The sequence below is a fragment of the Pinus tabuliformis genome, chromosome 4_2 (assembly GCF_031772625.1).
Source record: "Pinus tabuliformis cultivar Carrire ecotype Pingquan chromosome 4_2, CPIR1, whole genome shotgun sequence".
NCBI classification, from domain to species: domain Eukaryota; kingdom Viridiplantae; phylum Streptophyta; class Pinopsida; order Pinales; family Pinaceae; genus Pinus; species Pinus tabuliformis.
Window position 1 is genome coordinate 850,221 of NC_142304.1, and position 19,494 is coordinate 869,714.

Here is a 19,494-nt window from a genome sequence, read left to right on the forward strand (position 1 = left end):
TTGTTTACCGCCCACCATGTCACGCCTACGTCACTGCCACCTCAGCGTCGCATCACCGCTCCATTCGCCATCGCCCTGAGCTGTCCGCCACGTCCCCCATCCACATGGACCGCTCACAGACCGCCACGTCACCTTTCCGTACCCGACCCCACCCGATGACGTCATGCTGACGTCATCCAAAAAACGCGCCAAAGCCCAAAATGTCCATATTTGGCCAAAAATCACGGTTTTTTCGCACTTTTCGACAAAAGAACACTGTGCTCCCTGCATGCATTTTCACGACCATTTCGCCGCCAACCTGCTGAAACTCACTCCAGAGTTGTGGCCGCCTACAAGTCAACTCGAACCAAGCCTCCGCCATTGCGCTGCGACCAGGTATTTACTACATTCTTCCTGCGCCTGGTCTATTTCGTTCTGCACTGTTAAAGCACCGTAAAACTGCCAATTTCACCGTGAATTTAAGCTGCATTGCCCTGCAACTAAGTCAATTGCCCTCATATCAACCAATTGTGCCTAGTGGTACCTCAGTTACCCTGTTGTCACTGCAAATCCTCCAAGTTTATATCAACCTACTGCGCAAGCGTTGCATTTGCCCGCAATTCGCTAAAATTCTGCTTAAAACACACAAAAACCATGGATACACCAGTGGCATTGAACGTTGCACCCTTAAATGCCCCACAAAGAGAGCTAGAATGGCAGGCCCTGGCTGACAGAGACTACCAGATGGCAGAAGTAATCCCAATGTACAGCAAGTATCATATTCATGTACTAAATGAGCTGAAAGCCAAACATCTCAGTGGAACTGATATTCTAGGGATTTGGGACTCCAACTTGCCCATTTTTAATCTTCCTCAAGTCAATGTCCTCCCAGATTTGATTCATAGATGCAGTGCCAACTATGATCCATGTCAAAGAGCTATCCTCAGTCCCTCAGGTCCAGTTTTGTTCCATGTCACCCCTGAGGCTATAAATCAAATGCTGCACTTTCACACTACAAAGCCATTGACCCCTCTGTCTATGATGCACTTAATAGACCAAGGAGGCAAGTTGTCCAGTGCCCAAATCCTAAAGATCAATCAATTATTCATTGAACCAGGCTCTCAAACTGTGAGGACCCCTCCTATAGGAAATGTATATTTCAATGAGTTGGGCAGGATGCTTGTGGATATGATCAGTTATGTCCTGGGTTACTGGTCAAGTGAAGATGCTGATGAAACCATTCTGGCAATGATGTCTATCTTCTCCCCTGGAAAGCCTCCTTCTGTTCACTATGATTATGCTGCATATATTGCCAATAAAATTCATGAGCAATTGATGAACCTAGAGAGGGAAAGGATATTTAGATACACTTCTTACATCTATCACTTGATCTTATTTTACCAGCCTGATAGCTTCCCTATTACTCTCAAGAAGCTTGATGCTCAGGGAAACCCAAGGTCTGTGGTATTTTGGTCTTCAATCTTTCATCATACATCTTATTCACCATACAACTACTGTGAATTCATAGACCTTTTTATACATCCAGCCATGTCCTTGATGTTGAGTGCCCCTCCTCCAAGATTGACAGATGAGATGCAAAGAATCCTCCAGCTCTCAAAGGCCTACAGCATTGGGGATTGGTACTTTTACCAACACCATACAGTAATCAGAATATATGGCTATGAGTTGGCTCCATATAGGCTACCAAGATATGTCCCTATGAGACTTTTTGCTTTAGAGTATTTCAGACAATTTGGAAATGCAGACATGGTCCATTTCCACAGCAAGAATAAGAAGGTACAACTCAAAGTCAGGAACCAGCTAGGCCCATTTATTTATAATAAAAGAGAAGAGGCATGGCAAGAAACAGACAAGATCCTAAAGTGCCTCGAGTTGCAAACCAGTTTCCTCTGGATACCCTATGATCCCAATCATTTCATTAGTCTTAGAAGGGTCAAATATAAGTTGGCTAGCTATGATCATGTCAGAATGCCTCATATTGAAAAGTATGCAAATCTATTAAGATGGAAAGAGGGCACTCTAGAAGAGGCAAGTACTAAAGAAGAAATAGCATTAAAAGAAGCCAAGAAACTTGAGAAGGAAGTTGACCTGGAATATTGTGGGCAGGTTTTTTCTCTTTCTCATACTCAACTTGGAGCAGTTGCCTCATCTTCTACAGCTCCTCAGCAAGCAGCTCAAACTACTCCTTAGGCAGCCAGCACAGATAAAGGGAAAGAAATGGAGCAGGATCAGCCGCTCCCAACAGCAGAACAGCAAAAAGAGAAGACTAAACAGCAAGAAGAAATGGCTGAGGTCCCTGTATCTACAGAGCAACAGGCTCAAGAGAGTGTGCCTCCAAGGCAGGAAACAGTAGTGGATACCTCGGTGCTCCAAACCCCGTTGAATGAAGAGAGAACCAGGAAGAGGGATAGACAGCAAGAAACTCCCCTCACTACATCAGCAAGCCAACAAGGGGAGAAAAGGCAAAGATTAAATCCTTTTTCTAAAGAAGAGATGCCTATTGGGCCATCCATAGGTATGGGCCCCCCTAGCATGGAAGCATCAGCCAGTTCCTTCCAACAGGAACAAGAAAGACCACTTGGAGGAGAGGTCAGCTCCTCTAGCCAGCAAAGAAGGGCAGAATCCAGCATAAAGCAACAATTCATTGATATTAAGAAGAGGAATGAGCCAGTTAGACTTCAGCTTTACAATCACTTACTCAAAATGGCTCCCACAAACCAACAGAGGCTTATGTCAGCATATGACATAACAGAGGGGAAGATGACTATGAGTCATTTCATGCCTACTATGTTGCAGCCACAGTCAGCTGCAGATTACATAAGAACCAACCTTGAGGTATTTGCAAAGGACATCCACCCAATGGACCAAATTGAGCTACATAAGAAAACGGGTGAGATGGTCTACTCCTCTCTTGCAGACAAAACCTTTCTTGCACACAAATTGCAAAATAGTCTCCATAATACCATTGCCCAATTAGAATTGGAGAAAGCATCTTCTCAAGCCAAAGACAACAGGATTAGGTCTTTGGAAGACATCATTATAGAGCTTGGGCATGACCCAAGTGATCCCAAAGTTGTGCAGGCATTACTAAAGGAAAAAGAGGCAGATATAGCAGCTTTGAGGAAGATGGTCAAAATTCCTGCAACCCTTCACCCTCAAACAGAAGATGTTGCTCAGCAGAGAAAGGACCAAGATGAAACAGCCATGCTGCTAACACTGCACAAACAATTGGTAGAAACAGAGTGTACACTGCAGGCAGCCCTGAAACAGAAAGAAGGAGGGTAGACATCTCAGCCCCCTCAGCCAGTGATTAACCTTGAGGAACCTCCTCAAATTATCAGTCCTCCCACAGGACAAACAGCTGGGGCAGGCCCTTCAACATCAGCATCAAATACAGCAGCAGCACCAGCAACAACATCAGGACAGGCACCCAACCTGGATATGCAAAATATGATGAAAGAACTTCAAGTTCTGGAGGCCCAGATGGCAGAACTAAATGAGGCCAAAGAAAAATTGGCTACACTTAATGAAAAGTATGATAAATCAAAGCAAACTGTAGCTGAAAAAACAAGAGAGGTGAAGGCTCTTGACAAGAAGATAAAAGAACTGGAGAAAGAGCTCTCTCTTGACAAAGTGGTGGCTGAAATCAAGAAAGTCCTATGGGCCAACATTGGTCAGTCTATAACAGATCAATGGCAATATATTGAAACCATCCATGAGCACATAGATCTCATAGGCAGGGCCCAAAAAGAAAGCCAAAGAGCAAGGGCATCTCTAGGCAATATGCCTGAGATAGCCAATAGGATGATCAATGTCCTTAACAACCGCACAGGCCCTCAGCTGGCAGCAATGGGCATCTCTAACAGAACTGACACTATCTTACTAGTAAAAAGGGTGCTCACTTTGAGAAATCTTGTGCAAACATTGGATAGAAGATGCCAGGAAATGTAAACAGAGGTGAACAAATTCATGGATAAATTTACAGCATTGCATAACAGGGGCCTTCCCAGCTTACTAAACAGTGCAGGAAGGCTACTATCCCATGAAAACTATGCCAAGAGGGTAAATACATTTGCCACCAATCAGATCACTGCAGCATCAAGTACCCCAGAGGAAACAGGGCCTGCATCTGGGCAGAGCCTCTATGACAGAATAGAGAATTTGTTTTTTATCATGAATGAGATTAGACATCTGTTTGAAGTGCCTCCAAATTACTACAAATATACTGAGGCAGATGAAACCTTAGGCACAATTTTGAGACATCAGTTGCCTACTCAGGAATGGTGGACAAGCATGATACAGACATTACTGTGAACAAACAGATTTTTCATCAAAATTTTGTGCATAAAATATAAATCATCATGTTCAGATAGTTGATATATTCATTATGACTGGAGATGAGTGGACAGAGCCAACTCAACAAACAAATGTGGACACTAAAGCAACACCGACAGACGCAGATGACAGGGTTGAGATAGCCGCACCTCGACCAAGCAATAAAGAGCATATCATTCAGAATTAATACAAAGTGCCCAACCGACTCAGTGGCCTCCAAAAGTCAAAAAAGTTTCTGACAAAATTGAAGGGTATTCATTGTATATTTAAAATAGCAATAACTTTTTTATCTGCTATTCTGAAAGTTGGTGAACGTAGTTATTGAGCAAATGACTCAGCGTTCAAATATTTTGTAAAACCGATTGTATATATATCCCCTCGCATAAGCTTGCGGGGGTTGTTGATTTCTTCTTCTGGAAAACTTATGTTGTAAATTTCAGACTTTGAATACAAGGAGCTGATGGAATTTCTGAAGTTCTGAGTTGTTTTGATGTGTTGTGGTGTGATTGCTTACTGCTACAGGATTCCTGCATATTTCATGGCACAATAAGTTTCCTGAACCTTCTTGTTATGTATTTCATTCTATCATAATCCGCTCATGCTCTATATTTCACAGTTTAATAGCACAGAAAAAGAATAGTTCAGGATTTGTTCATTAAACACCCTGAACTCAATCTATGCTGTTATGAATGTTTTCTTCAGTATTAGCTATGAAAGTGTAATTCTTAGTTGCTTCACCTTCATACTAAAACTTTCACAGTGAGTATTATTCAGGAATTCAAAGCTGCTCCTGAGTGATATATCCTTTTCCCACATCACCAGCTTAGTGAAAGAATCTTAGTTGCCTCTCACTGGCTAGACATATTTCATCTTTCACAATTTTAAGTTTGTTTCATGATATATCTATATGGCCCTGCAGTTTTAGCAATCTTACTCAATATCTCAAACAACCCATAATCACAGACTCCATTGCCCAATGGACTGAACCTTCTGAAGATCTCATCTCAGCTACTGGAAGACATCATTCAACCAAAACTTTAAACAAAACTCTCACCTCACAACTAGCCTAAAATCTTCAAAAAACAAAGTTAAAACTAAAAGAGAGAGCCCTCTCTGATTACAGGTAGGCTAGAACCTGTAATCCAAAGCTTGGTTAGTGGTTACCCCGGCCGTATTCCCTCAGGAGTCAAAGGGAACAACCTGGGTGTTAACATAAATGGCGACTCCACTGGGGACCTGAATGAAATTCATAAACCCCTGTCTGATTCTTAATACTGTAGATAAAGCCTGAGTGACAGCCAGACAGCCTTAGAAACTGCCTCTGCTTTGCATTTGCAGGAGTATATAAAAGTTGCCTCAGTCAATCTTTATTCAGTCTTAAGTTCCATGCAGTTGTGCTATACTTGTTCAGTCCTTGTCAAATATCATTATCTTCTTTGAAAATTCTCCCAAAGAAAATCATAGAAACTGGCTCCTAAGAAGAAAACTCGTTATACAAGATCTAACCCAGATCCAGATCCATCACTTGAGTTTCAAAATCCAAACTTGATTTCAAGAATCCTTAAGAAACACAAATCAGAAGGGACTTTGTCAGATTCAAGTTCTGAAGCAGGATTTCAAACTGATATTCCAACCCCTGCTAAGGTTTCTCTACATCCTCATACCACCGTTCCACAACCTCCTAGTTCTTCATCTACTTCACAAGGTGTCCTTTCAACCCCTCCATCAACTACACATACCCTTCTCATCCCCTTTCCTCCACTTGTCCCATTAGTTCCTGTTATCCCTATCGTCCCACCAAACATGGCTAATAGATATGCTCCACTGCAGTTACCTGCCAATCCAGGGCCTATGCCTCAAGATTACCAAAGCAAGATTTCATATTTTGATAGTACTGGCTCTTATCCAGCCCTTCAACATACTAAGAAAATGCAGGACTATTTTGAAAATTATGAGATAGATGATGATGGGGTTAGAATGAAAATTTTTGTGCAAAGTCTAACTGGAGATGTAAGATCATGGTTTAGGTCACTCCCAGCCAACTCCATAGCTAACCCTAAAGCCTTGTATCAAACCTTTATCAACAGATGGGAGAAGAAAAAGGATCCACTTCATATTTTATCTGAATACAATACTATCAAAAGAGGTCCCCAAGAAACTGTCTTGGACTATTGTGCTCGGTTCAACAATGTCTACAATGTTATTCCCCAAAATCTCAGACCCCCACCTGATCTAGCTCTATATACCTTTCCTGATGGGTTTGATTCAGATATGGCATACCAATTAAGAGAAAGGGCTCCCCGAACTTTAGCTGAGATGCAAGACATAGCAGTTAGTGTAGAAGCCAACCTGATAGCTAAGAGAAATAGGACCAGAACTGAAAGAAAGACTACCTTCAAAGAAGAGCCTTCAGGCTGGGATCAGAAATTAGATGCAATAATCACTGGTATGCATAGGTTAGGTGACAGAGTAGAATCAGTTGAGAGGAAATCATCATGGGAAGCACCACAGAACAATCCTATCAGGAATCAAAATTTTAGGAGAAATCAAAATCCTAATATTGGCAAGGCCAGCCCTGAACCAGAGATTAGGCCTCTGTTCCAAGAAAACTATGCTGAAGCATCCACTTCTAGTGAGCAGATAGATGATACCCACATCAATTTGATGGGCCTAAACGATGATCAGCAAGTTTTTCTGAGTCAAGAAGATCATGAAGATGAAAACATAAATCAGTTCCAAACCAAATCAGGTGAATCATTTGATTTCAAACAAGGCTATGACACAGCTGTTTTTGAAGTTCATAAGCAATACAAATTGAGAAGCAGAACTATAAATGTGCCACAGCCTGAGAAAACAAAGGATAGCCTGCAGCCTAAGAAAGCTACTGTCACAGAGCCTATTAACAAAACTGATTCAATTACTAATGAAGTAACAGTTGAAGAGGTAACCGAAGCATTTCCCTCAAAACAACAACCAGTGGTTGCACCACCTTTACAGCACAATCCAAGCAACACTTTCCAAAAGATGAGTAAAAAGGACAAACCTCAAAATCAGATTGAGAGTCAAGAAGAAAACTTAATTGACAAAGAAAAATTTGTTAACCAGAACACCAAGATCCAGTCTGATAAACCTTTTGACTTAGAAGCTGAAATTGGTAAATTAAAGATAGCCATTCCTCTTTCAGAGCTAGCCAAGCATAACATTTACAAACAACAAATCAAGAAGTCCCTTCAACTGACCCACAACAAAGATGATGTCAATGTGTTGGATGATACCCCAGAATTGCTTTTCGGTCCAGAAGTCGATGGAAAGAATGGAGGTACTGGAATCTTACCTTTTTATGTCAGCTTGCATATTCATGATAAGATATTACACAATGCAATGTTTGATTCAGGCGCTTCTCATAACCTTATGCCTAAGTCAGTAATGGAGAGATTGAATCTAGACATCACAAGACCATATAAGGACCTATTTTCATTTGACTCCAGCCAAGTTAAGTGTTTAGGCCTGATAAAAGATCTATGTGTGTCCCTTGTCCAGTACCCAAATAAAACAATATTAATGGATGTGGTAGTTGCTGATATCCCACCCAAATATGGAATGTTGTTATCAAGATCATGGGGAGCCAAACTCCAAGGTTCCCTGCAATTAGATATGTCATATGCCACTATCTCTGTTTTTGGGCAGCCAAAGAGGCTATACAGAGAGTCACTCATGAAATACATGGTGAGCAGTGAAGAAAAACCTCAAAATTTCCCTATTTATGCAGTCCATTCTGACATGGATTCTTTCATTCTGTTCAATGATGATATAGGTCCAATATGTGATGACAAATCTGTCTTACTTGAACAAGATCTACATATGAGTGAGCAATCAAGCTCCCAAGAAATCAAGATTGAGAAATCAATTGATGAGACAATTCTAGAAGACAAACCAGGTGAAAAACAAGATCTCCATCTCATAATTCCAAGTCATAGAGAGGCTGTCAAATCTCCCCTAAATCAAGAGATCCTTTGGTTCCTTGAGTTTGATGGATCAGTCAACAAATTAGGGGCAGGAGCTGGAGTGTGGATTCATAACAAACAAAGCGATCATGCAGAGGGTCAGTCTTATAGGCTTAATTTCAAATGTACTAACAATATGGCAAAGTATGAGGCTCTTCTGCTAGGCCTCAAACTAGTAAAATCCTTACAGGCCACAAAAGTTTCAATCATGGGAGACTCAGACCTAATTATTCAACAAGTGAAAGGAAATTTTGTCACCAATGACAAAAGACTAAGATCATATAGATCTGCTGCTATTGAAATACTTAAGGCTTTCACTGAATTTCAGATGACCAAAATACCTAGGACCCACAACCTTCATGCACACAGTTTAGCTACATTTGTCAGTACATGCAAATTGCCTTTTGAACCCAACCATTGCTTTACAGCTGAGATAAAACACAGACCTTCTATCCCAAACAATATTAAATATTGGCAAGTATTTGAGGATGACACACAGATAAATAGTTTCTTGACCTTGCAGCATGAATTTTCAGGTTTGAACATTGATGTTGATTCTGTGAAAGACACACAACCACTAACTAAAAAGGACCAAACAACTATATCACCCAAAACAGCAAATCAAATACTTTGTCCAACAACCTTTGACAAGAAAAAATACAAGAACTTGAACAATTGCATTTTGATGAAATAACTGGTGCAGAGGTAGAAATCATACAGCTAAAAGACAATTTTCTACCAACAGGCCTGACTCCGTTGGAGGACATTTTTGACTCAAATGATGTTCCTAGAAAACCAAAAATGCAACCCCTTAATGCTGCAATTGAAGAATACAACATTGGAACTACTGAAAAACCCAAGATAATAAAATTGTCTGCCTCTTTACCTCCTGACCAGAAGCCTAAATACATTGACCTCTTTAAAGAGTTCCAAGATGTGTTTGCATGGAGTTATGAGGATTTGAAATCCTATGACATCTCTGTTATTCAACACACCATCCCTCTCAAGCCTAATCAAAATCCATTCAAGCAAAAATTGAGAAGAATTAATCCTATGCTTCTCCCTTCAATTGAGAAAGAGGTACAAAAATTTTTTAAAGCTGGTATCATAGCACCAATCAGGTTTTCAGACTGGATTTCAAATTTGGTCCCCACAAGAAAGAAGACTGGTGAGATTAGGCTTTGTGTTGATCTAAGGAATTTGAATCAGGTATCCCTCAAAGACAATTATCCCTTACCTAAAATGGATCACATTCTCCAAAGAGTGGTAGGGGATTCAAGAATCAGATCCTAGTCCACCCTGATGATCAGGATAAAACAGCGTTCACAACCCCATGGGGAACTTTCAAGTATGTCAAAATGCCTTTTGGGTTGAAAAATGCAGGAGCTACGTTTCAAAGAGCAATGGATATTGCTTTTGCTAAAGAGATTCATGAGTTCCTTGTTATTTACTTAGATGACCTAACACCCTTTTCGAAGTCTGACCAAGAACATCTAAAACACTTGAGACAAATATTCATAACATGTAGGAAATATGGAATTTCCTTAAATCCTAAGAAGTCTCTATTTGGTTTGGAAGAAGGTAAGCTATTGGGTCATATCATTTCAAAGGAGGGCATTAGAATTGACCCAGACAGAATACAGGCCATCTTGCAAATGCCCCATCCAAGAAATATTAAAGAATTACAAGCCTTCTTGGGAAAGATCAACTTTTTAAGGAGATTTATCCCAAACTTAGCAGAATTGATCAGATTACTAAACAACATGCTAAAAAAGGATTCAAAAGTGAAGTGGACAGTAGAAGCAAACCAGGCTTTTGAAGGTATTAAATTGGCCCTCACCCAAACCCCAGTCTTAACAAATCCTCAATTTGACAGAGAATTTATCATTTTCTCTTTTGCCTCCCAGCATACCATTGTTGCTGTCTTATTGCAGAAAGATGACCAAGGGAATGAAAAACCTATTGCTTTCTTTAGTAGAGCTCTTAGAGATGCACCTCTGAAATATCAGATCATGGAAAAGCAAGCTTATGCTTTGGTCAAAGCCATCAAAGACTTTAGGATCTACATCCTATACTCCCATGTTATTGCTTATGTACCAAATCCCATTGTGAAAGACATACTAACTCAAGAAAACTTAGAGGGCAGAAGAGGAAAATGGATTGCTAACATATTGGAATTTGACATTGAGATAAGACCTACAAAACTGATAAAAGGGCAAGGTTTGGCTAAATTGATGTCAGAAGCAAACTTCCAAGCCTTGGATATTAACCAACTGGACAATGAATCGGAGCTGGCGACTCCAAAGATCAATGTAGCCTTTGAACAATCCCTGTGGTATTCTGATATCTGTTATATATTGCAAAACCTGTGTGCTCCCCCAGGATTGTCCAGAACCAAATCTAGATTTCTAAAAATGAAAGCTTCAAGATTTTGTGTTATAGATGGTAATTTACTATGGAAAAATCATGAAGGTATACTGCTGAATTGTTTGAATATGGATGAGACTAACAATGTTATGAAAGAATTCCATGCAGGTGATTGTGGTGGACATTTGTACTGGAAGTCCACTGTGGATAAGATATTAAGGGCAGGTTACTATTGGCCCACTCTGTTCTCTGATGTTAAAAATTTCACCACTACATGTCACAAGTGTCAAGTGTTTGAGGGAAAAAGAAAGTTACTACCACTTCCCTTAAAGCCTATTGCAACAGAAAGGCCTTTTCAGCAATGGGGCTTGGATTTCATTGGGGAAATTCATCCTTCATCTTCAGGCCAACATAGATGGATTCTAACAGCCACAGATTACTTTACTAAATGGGTTGAGGCTGTCCCATGCAGACAAGCAAATGATTCTACTATCATTCAGTTCCTTGAAACTAATATTCTTTCCAGATTTGGTTGTCCTGACAAGATTATAACAGACAATGCTGCTGCTTTCAGATCCAAGAAGATGGTGAACTTTTGTCACAAATTCCATATTACTTTGGGCCATTCTACTGCATACTACCCTCAGGGAAATGGTTTAGCTGAATCATCTAACAAAAGTCTTATCAACATCATTAAGAAGATACTAGAAGAGAATAAGAAAAATTGGCATAAGAAGCTTGTAAATGCCTTGTGGGCAGACAGGCTAACAACCAAAAGATCTATTGGGGTCAGCCCATATGAGTTGGTTTATGGAATGGAAGCCAAATTCCCTTCATCATTAGGGGTCCCTGTCATGAAGCTACTTCAAGAAAGTCAAGCTGAACCAAATGACATGCAAAGAAGAATAAACCAGATAATATGTTTACAGCAAACCAGAGATCAAGTGTATAGCAGAGTCCAAGTCCTACAAGAGAAGCTGAAGAAAGCCTTTGATAGAAGAACCAAGGCTCAAGATTTCTTTATTGGGGATAAAGTGCTTAAATGGGATTCAAGAAGAGAAGACAAGGGAAAACATGGCAAATTTGACTCCCTTTGGAGGGGACCCTTTGTAATTCAAGCAGTGCAAGGAAATAACACTTACTTCTTGAAGAATTTGGATGGCACTGAAGCTGAAGAGGGCCCTGTAAATGGCCGGATGTTAAAGCACTATTTTGATTACTTTCCATGTGTATAGCATGGCTCTGCCCTGTACATTATTAGTTGTATATAGTATTTTCTTTCAACACATAGATAGTTCAGTTTCAGAAGTGTTGTAAATAAGCAGGAAAAGGCTTTTATTCCAGAAGTTCCACAATGGTGACAGATTCCAGTTTTGAAATCCAAAGAGAAAGCTCTCAAGTTTTGATAAGAAGTCAAGGGCCAAGGCATTCTGACCTGCTGTTCTTGGTCTTTCAAAGTAGAAAAACCATCCCCAAGTGGAGCCACTGTTAGCTACCTATACCAATAGGTTTCATTTTTCATGATTGACAGGGGAAGTTCCAAATATGCCCTACTTTGATGGTGCAAAGATCTCATATTTGTGTGGAAAACACCTATCTGCAGTTGTTTGATGCTGTCCTACTCTTGAATGGGTGATCCAACAGTCTAAGCTGGGTCATGCCATATTTCAATTGTTGTTGTAGATTAGAGAAAGAAATCTGTCCAAACTGTTCAATCTTGGCAGATCAGTAGTTAGGTAGAGAATGAAGGTTCCCAACTGCTTAATCTGGGGCCTTGGAAGTAATAAGGCTAGCCTTAGATAGAAAATCAAAAGAAAATGCCAAAGGAAAAGAAAAAGGCACATGAGGGTTTGCTAGTCTAAGTGCACCCTCCTTGAAGTAACAAAAAATGCTAGGCAATAGAATGGGTAGGTAGATGGGGTTGCAGAAGCATGAATTCTTTCATAACACTGGCCTAAGCAAAGGAAACACATGGTGGCCAGTGCAGATCTTCCTATTCAGCAGTTTTGTAGCAACAAAGTGAAGCATGTCTAACTTCCCAATCATCCCCCATCAAACCCCTTTCTAACATCCCAATACCACCTTTGTTCATAAGAGAAGTCAAACTCTTTTGTTGATTCTTGTTTCATAAAGAGCCACATTTCTTGTGTAAAAATCTCTTCATTTTAATCTACTCTCCTAACTAAGTTTGTTTCCTAAAAAACTTAGTCTTTGCTTCCTCTCTCCTATATCCCCATCCAATACTAACTACTAACTCTATCTATACTTAACTCCCTATGTTCCCCTTTCCCTACTACTATAGCACTATTGTGTATAAAAACCCCAAAAAATGTATATTCCCTCTCCCTTAGGCAATATAGCCTTATAGTTTCAAAGGATGGAGCACCAAGAGATTTAGGCGCAAGTTGCAAAAAAGCGCCAAAGGCGAAATCTTGGGATTAAACCAAGATCTGCTTGGTTTAATAGTCTTAACCCATTTTTGCGAATAAATGCCAAAAACCCATTTTGCCTATAAAACACCGCAAAAACCCATATTTTTCTTGATCTCCAAAGTCCCGCCCAGGCGCGCTTTTCAATAAAAATCATTTATTTAATATCAGCACCCCGCCGTATCGCCCGATCACATCAGTGCCCCGTCGACCGTCGGATCTGGGCCCTCCCATCCGACAGCTCCCAGTGATTTCGGACCACTCCCGATGGCGGTACGTTACCTCCCAAAAAGTGTCAGAGTGTGACGTCAGGGCTCGGCCACGCGTCGTTCCCAAATTGTATCGGGAGGCCGCCTGCCAAAACCGTTCCCGTACAACAAGCGGTCCGATATTACCACTTACCGCCTTTGTTTACCGCCCACCATGTCACGCCTACGTCACTGCCACCTCAACGTCGCATCACCGCTCCATTCGCCATCGCCCTGAGCTGTCCGCCACGTCCCCCATCCACATGGACCGCTCACAGACCGCCACGTCACCTTTCCGTACCCGACCCCACCCGATGACATCATGCTGACGTCATCCAAAAAACGCGCCAAAGCCCAAAATGTCCATATTTGGCCAAAAATCACGGTTTTTTCGCACTTTTCGACAAAAGAACACTGTGCTCCCTGCATGCATTTTCACGACCATTTCGCCGCCAACCTGCTGAAACTCACTCCAGAGCTGTGGCCGCCTACAAGTCAACTCGAACCAAGCCTCCGCCATTGCGCTGCGACCAGGTATTTACTACATTCTTCCTGCGCCTGGTCTATTCCGTTCTGCACTGTTAAAACACCGTAAAACTGCCAATTTCACCGTGAATTTAAGCTGCATTGCCCTGCAACTAAGTCAATTGCCCTCATATCAGCCAATTGTGCCCAGTTGTACCTCAGTTACCCTGTTGTCACTGCAAATCCTCCAAGTTTATATCAACCTACTGTGCAAGCGTTGCATTTGCCCGCAATTCGCTAAAATTCTGCTTAAAACACACAAAAACCATGGATACACCAGTGGCATTGAACGTTGCACCCTTAAATGCCCCACAAAGAGAGCTAGAATGGCAGGCCCTGGCTGACAGAGACTACCAGATGGCAGAAGTAATCCCAATGTAAAGCAAGTATCATATTCATGTACTAAATGAGCTGAAAGCCAAACATCTCAGTGGAACTGATATTCTAGGGATTTGGGACTCCAACTTGCCCATTTTTAATCTTCCTCAAGTCAATGTCCTCCCAGATTTGATTCATAGATGCAGTGCCAACTATGATCCATGTCAAATAGCTGTCCTCAGTCCCTCAGGTCCAGTTTTGTTCCATGTCACCCCTGAGGCTATAAATCAAATGCTGCACTTTCACACTACAAAGCCATTGACCCCTTTGTCTATGATGCACTTAATAGACCAAGGAGGCAAGCTGTCCAGTGCCCAAATCCTAAAGATCAATCAGTTATTCATTGAACCAGGCTCTCAAACTGTGAGGACCCCTCCTATAGGAAATGTATATTTCAATGAGTTGGGCAGGATGCTTGTGGATATGATCAGTTATGTCCTGGGTTACAGGTCAAGTGAAGATGCTGATGAAACCATTATGGCAATGATGTCTATCTTCTCCCCTGGAAAGCCTCCTTCTGTTCACTATGATTATGTTGCATACATTGCCAATAAAATTCATGAGCAATTGATGAAACTAGAGAGGGAAAGGATATTTAGATACACTTCTTACATCTATCACTTGTTCCTATTTTACCAGCCTGATAGCTTCCCTATTACTCTCAAGAAGCTTGATGCTCAGGGAAACCCAAGGTCTGTGGTATTTTGGTCTTCAATCTTTCATCATACATCTTATTCACCATACAACTATTGTGAATTCATAGACCTTTTTATACATCCAGCCATGTCCTTGCTGTTGAGTGCCCCTCCTCCAAGATTGACAGATGAGATGCAAAGAATCCTCCAGCTCTCAAAGGCCTACAGCATTGGGGATTGGTACTTTTACCAGCACCGTACAGTAATCAGAATATATGGTTGTGAGTTGGCTCCATATAGGCTACCAAGATATGTCCCTATGAGACTTTTTGCTTTAGAGTATTTCAGACAATTTGGAAATGCAGACATGGTCCATTTCCACAGCAAGAATAAGAAGGTACAACTCAAAGTCAGGAACCAGCTAGGCCCATTTATTTATAATAAAAGAGAAGAGGCATGGCAAGAAGCAGACAAGATCCTAAAGTGCCTCGAGTTGCAAACCAGTTTCCTCTGGATACCCTATGATCCCAATCATTTCATTAGTCTTAGAAGGGTCAAATATAAGTTGGCTAGCTATGATCATGTCAGATTGCCTCATATTGAAAAGTATGCAAATCTATTAAGATGGAAAGAGGGCACTCTAGAAGAGGCAAGTACTAAAGAAGAAATAGCATTAAAAGAAGCCAAGAAACTTGAGAAGGAAGCTGACCTGGAATATTGTGGGCAGGTTTTTTCTCTTTCTCATACTCAACTTGGAGCAGCTGCCTCATCTTCTACAGCTCCTCAGCAAGCAGCTCAAACTACTCCTCAGGCAGCCAGCACAGATAAAGGGAAAGAAATGGAGCAGGATCAGCCGCTCCCAACAGCAGAACAGCAGAAAGAGCAGACCAAACAGCAAGAAGAAATGGCTGAGGTCCCTGTATCTACAGAGCAACAGGCTCAAGAGAGTGTGCCTCCAAGGCAGGAAACAGTAGTGGATACCTCGGTGCTCCAAACCCCGTTGAATGAAGAGAGAACCAGGAAGAGGGATAGACAGCAAGAAACTCCCCTCACTACATCAGCAAGCCAACAAGGGGAGAAAAGGCAAAGATTAAATCCTTTTTCTGAAGAAGAGATGCCTATTGGGCCATCCATAGGTATGGGCCCCCTAGCATGGAAGCATCAGCCAGTTCCTTCCAACAGGAACAAGAAAGACCACTTGGAGGAGAGGTCAGCTCCTCTAGCCAGCAAAGAAGGGCAGAATCCAGCATAAAGCAACAATTCATTGATATTAAGAAGAGGAATGAGCCAGTTAGACTTCAACTTTACAATCACTTACTCAAAATGGCTCCCACAAACCAACAGAGGCTTATGTCAGCATATGACATAACAGAGGGGAAGATGACTATGAGTCATTTCATGCCTACTATGTTGCAGCCACAGTCAGTTGCAGATTACATAAGAACCAACCTTGAGGTATTTGCAAAGGACATCCACCCAATGGACCAAATTGAGCTACATAAGCAAACGGGTGAGATGGTCTACTCCTCTCTTGCAGACAAAACCTTTCTTGCACACAAATTGCAAAATAGTTTCCATAATACCACTGCCCAATTAGAATTGGAGAAAGCATCTTCTCAAGCCAAAGACAACAGGATTAGGTCTTTGGAAGACATCATTATAGAGCTTGGGCATGACCCAAGTGATCCCAAAGTTGTGCAGGCATTACTAAAGGAAAAAGAGGCAGATATAGCAGCTTTGAGGAAGATGGTCAAAATTCCAGCAACCCTTCACCCTCAAACAGAAGATGTTGCTCAGCAGAGAAAGGACCAAGATGTAGCAGCCATGCTGCTAACACTGCACAAACAATTGGTAGAAACAGAAGGGAGATTGGTAGAAACAGAGGGTGCACTGCAGGCAGCCCTGAAACAGAAAGAAGGAGGGCAGACATCTCAGCCCCCTCAGCCAGTGATTAACCTTGAGGAACCTCCTCAAATTATCAGTCCTCCCACAGGACAAACAGCTGGGGCAGGCCCTTCAACATCGGCGTCAAATACAGCAGCAGCACCAACAACAACATCAGGACAGGCACCCAGCCTGGATATGCAAAATATGATGAAAGAACTTCAAGTTCTGGAGACCCAGATGGCAGAACTAAATGAGGCCAAAGAAAAATTGGCTACACTTAATGAAAAGTATGATAAATCAAAGCAAACTGTAGCTGAAAAAACAAGAGAGGTGAAGGCTCTTGACAAGAAGATAAAAGAACTGGAGAAAGAGCTCTCTCTTGACAAAGTGGTGGCTGAAATCAAGAAAGTCCTATGGGCCAACATTGGTCAGTCTATAACAAATCAATGGAAATATATTGAAACCATCCATGAGCACATAGATCTCATAGGCAGGGCCCAAAAAGAAAGCCAAAGAGCAAGGGCATCTCTAGGCAATATGCCTGAGATAGCCAATAGGATGATCAATGTCCTTAACAACCGCACAGGCCCTCAGCTGGCAGCAATGGGCATCTCTAACAGAACTGACACTATCTTACTAGTGAAAAGGGTGCTCACTTTGAGAAATCTTGTGCAAACATTGGATAGAAGATGCCAGGAAATGCAAACAGAGGTGAACAAATTCATGGAGAAATTTACAGCATTGCATAACAGGGGCCTTCCCAGCTTACTAAACAGTGCAGGAAGGCTACTATCCCATGAAAACTATGCCAAGAGGGTAAATACATTTTCCACCAATCAGATCACTGCAGCATCAAGTACCCCAGAGGAAACAGGGCCTACATCTGGGCAGAGCCTCTATGACAGAATAGAGAATTTTTTTTTATCATGAATGAGATTAGACATCTGTTTGAAGTGCCTCCAAATTACAACAAATATACTGAGGCAGATGAAACCTTAGGCACAATTTCGAGACATCAGTTGCCTACTCAGGAATGGTGGACAAGCATGATACAGACATTACTGTGAACAAACAGATTTTTCATCAAAATTTTGTGCATCAAATATAAATCATCATGTTCAGATAGTTGATATATTCATTATGACTGGAGATGAGTGGACAGAGCCAACTCAGCAAACAAATGTGGACACTAAAGCAACACCAACAGACGCAGATGACAGGGCTGAGATAGCCGCACCTCGACCAAGCAATAAAGAGCATATCATTCAGAATTAATACAAAGTGCCCAACCGACTCAGTGGCCTCCAAAAGTCAAAAAAGTTTCTAACAAAACTGAAGGGTATTCATTGTATATTTAAAATAGCAATAACCTTTTTATCTGCTATTCTGAAAGTTGGTGAACGCAGTTATTGAGCAAATGACTCAGCGTTCAGATATTTTGTAAAACCGATTGTATATATATCCCCTCGCATAAGCTTGCGGGGGTTGTTGATTTCTTCTTCTGGAAAACTTATGCTGTAAATTTCAGACTTTTAATACAAGGAGCTGATGGAATTTCTGAAGTTCTGAGTTGTTTTGATGTGTTGTGGTGTGATTGCTTACTGCTACAGGATTCCTGCATATTTCATGGCACAATAAGTTTCCTGAACCATTCTTGTTATGTATTTCATTCTATCATAATCCGCTCATGCCCTATATTTCACAGTTTGATAGCACAGAAAAAGAATAGTTCAGAATTTGTTCATTAAACACCCTGAACTCAATCTATGTTGTTATGAATGTTTTCTTCAGTATTAGCTATGAAAGTGTAATTCTTAGTTGCTTCACCTTCATTTTAAAACTTTCACAGTGAGTATTATTCAGGAATTCAAAGCTGCTCCTAAGTGATATATCCTTTTCCCACATCACCAGCTTAGTGAAAGAATCTTAGTTGCCTCTCACTGGCTAGACATATTTCATCTTTCACAATTTTAAGTTTGTTTCATGATATATCTATATGGCCCTGCAGTTTTAGCAATCTTACTCAATATCTCAAACAACCCATAATCACAGACTCCATTGCCCAATGGACTGAACCTTCTGAAGATCTCATCTCAGCTACTGGAAGACATCATTCAACCAAAACTTTAAACAAAACTCTCACCTCACAACTAGCCTAAAATCTTCAAAAAAACAAAGTTAAAACTAAAAGAGAGAGCCCTCTCTGATTACAGGTAGGTTAGAACCTGTAATCCAAAGCTTGGTTAGTGGTTACCCCGGCCGTATTCCCTCAGGAGTCAAAGGGAACAACCTGGGTGTTAACAGGTTGATAAGTATCTTAACCATTTGAGGTATTTGCATTACCGTAGTCTTTACTTCAGGTGGCCACCATAACATCATTTTTTGGCTTAGTGGAGGAAAGCATCAAAACCGAGTTAGAGGAAGCGGGATCCTAGGAAACCACATTGGTCTCCTGATTCAGAAACAGATCTGTCAACACAGCAGGTGTAGCGGATGATTTTCACTTCCACCTGGTGTGGAAAAACATGAGTGAAATGCTCCTCATTACATATCAAACATGGCTAATGAGGTTTCTTCTTTTCTTCAGAAGACTCATTGCTTTATTTATCCTGTGGAGGGTTATCTTTCTTCCTTTTACCTTTACCTTTCTTCTTACTTCCTGGTTGCTAAGATTTACCTTCGGATG